We start from the raw sequence: 2500 nt of genomic DNA, 5'->3' as shown, positions 1-2500 counted from the left end.
AGCTGCATAAAAAAATCACAATGCAATGATACTCGATTGCTTTCTAAATATAATTATCCGAAAATCCTAAAACATTTGGGATTAAGAATGCAGTCGAATGGAAGAAACGTACAAGTGCTGCCTGTTAGGACATAACCCTGAAAAATATGTTCATGGTAAGATTTTTATTATTCAGAAAATATTAAGTCAAATACACTTAATTTATTATAAAGCAAAACAGTATAAAGAAACAACAACAAAAATTGAATAAAAATATTGTGCATGAATTAGTCATACCAAGAACTCATGAAAATTTAATATCCAGCCTGTGAGTCATTTTCTTTTCTGAACAATATTCTCTTGTATCTTATTTATTTCCATATATCCTTTCCTCAAATGGGTTATTTTTCCCTGTTAGAGCCCTTGGGTTTTTAGCATCCTGGTTTTCCAAGTAGGGTTGTAGTTCAGCTAATAATAATAATAATAATAATAATAATAATAATAATAATAATAATAATAATAATAATAATAATAATAATAATAATAATAATGCCTGGCCTCATTTTTTCGAAGAAACTTTCGGTCGTAGATAGGGAGAAGGAGGCGGAGACAAGTAGAGAGCAAGGAAGCTAGACAAACAGAAAGACAGACAGATTATCAAACTGGTAGTGTTGACGAAATGGCTCTGCCATTCTTCCTACGGAATTAAGACCGTCACTTCTGGGTCACAACCACAATGGAGATACAATCAAATTAAGGACCTAGACCGCAACAGATGCGTGTACACTCGTAACAAGGTAGTTTCTCTCTCTCTCTCTCTCTCTCTCTCTCTCTCTCTCTCTCTCTCTCCAGAAGGATATAGCTAAACTGGAAGCAGTACTAGCTAGGGTCATCAAACTGGTTCCAACACTAAGGCAATTTGGCTATAGAAGACAGAGGATGGAACGTTTGTACTTATTTTATCTAAGAATCGACGACTAAGGGGACATTTGATAGAGGCATTCAAAATTCTTAAAGGAATAACAAATGTAGATTACAATCTATTCACTCTTAGCACAAATCAGTCCAGAGGTATCGGATACAAACTGGAATTCATAAAATACAAAAACCACCCGATGTGGCAATTTCTTTACATACAAAATAGCAAATACTTGGAATAGACTTCCAGCGGATGTAGAAAACAGTAACAGGGTAAACGAATTCAAAAATAAGTTAGACAAGATCATAAGAACTCTAGAAGCTTAAACTAAGTCTCTCTACCAAAGAGTAAAATGGAGTCTCCGCGGATGGACTAAAAAGTCTTTAAGACATCCAAAATCCTTGTATATCTCTCTCATTATATCTCGTTACTAAAATTCTAAAACAGATTCGGATGTTTTTGAATGGACGAGGTTCCTTGCACAAAATTAAAGCAGACTCCAGCAATTTGGAATTTTAGGAGAGTGGGGCGTAATCACCGTTTTCAAAATTTCAGTTGTAAATAAAAAACCACAGCCTAAATTTGTCAAGCAATTCCTTTTGCAAAATCACCTCTAAATATCATGGCAGATGATGAGAAGAACATTTAAATATTATGATGGAGCTTGATTACCCACTACTGAGTCAATGAGAGATACATATACTGCCATTCCCAAACAAAGTTAGTTCTCGCTTTGCCTAAAAATATACGGATTTCATATTGTGAAAGTTTGTTATGTTAAATTGCTTAAAAATATGTTTACTAACAATCTAAAACTTTTGTACTTATATCCTAGGGGCTTTGTTTAATTTCATTATTTATTTTGGTCGATATACATGTGGCGAAATTTCCCAACATTCTTAGTTGAAAAACATATGAACATGAAGTCAAAGTTCAAAGGTTCAGGCATCACGTTTTCTTCCTCCCAGACAGTTCTCTAGCTTATTTACTCTGTATATATATATATATATATATATATATATATATATATATATATATATATATATATATATATATATATAATTTAACACTCATTTAACGATAAAAATCATTAACATTAAATCAAATGTCAATTAAAACAATAATAAAACTACCACCCTGAAACAGACAGTGCCATCTTGATTGCAGCATTAGTGGCTAAGAATGAAGTACTCTAACTGAAATAAGGCCCCTATGCCCAGAATCCAAATTAATTAAACCTTCTTAAGTTAGAGAAGACAAGATCAAATAGCATTCATGATTCTGAAAGGCCAATAAAAAGGAAAAGAAATAAAAATAGAGTTAATAAGGTTAAGTTCTAACTAACCTATGACAGAATCAAGTCTTGGGTTAGAGCTCTCTTCCTTGAGGGTACACTGGGGCACACTATTCTATCTTATTTCTCTTCCTTTCTTCATTTAATTTTTCTTTATAGTTTATTTGGGAAATATTTATTTTGATGTTGTTACTATTCTCAAGATATTTTATTTTTCCTTGTTTCCTTTCTTCACTGGACTAGTCTTCCTGCTGGAGCCCCTGGGCTTATAGCATCCTGTTTTTCCAACTAGGCTTGTAGCTTAGCAA

This window comes from Palaemon carinicauda, chromosome 45 (genome assembly GCF_036898095.1).
Source record: "Palaemon carinicauda isolate YSFRI2023 chromosome 45, ASM3689809v2, whole genome shotgun sequence".
Taxonomy (NCBI): Eukaryota; Metazoa; Arthropoda; class Malacostraca; order Decapoda; family Palaemonidae; genus Palaemon; species Palaemon carinicauda.
This window is presented reverse-complemented; position numbering follows the sequence as displayed.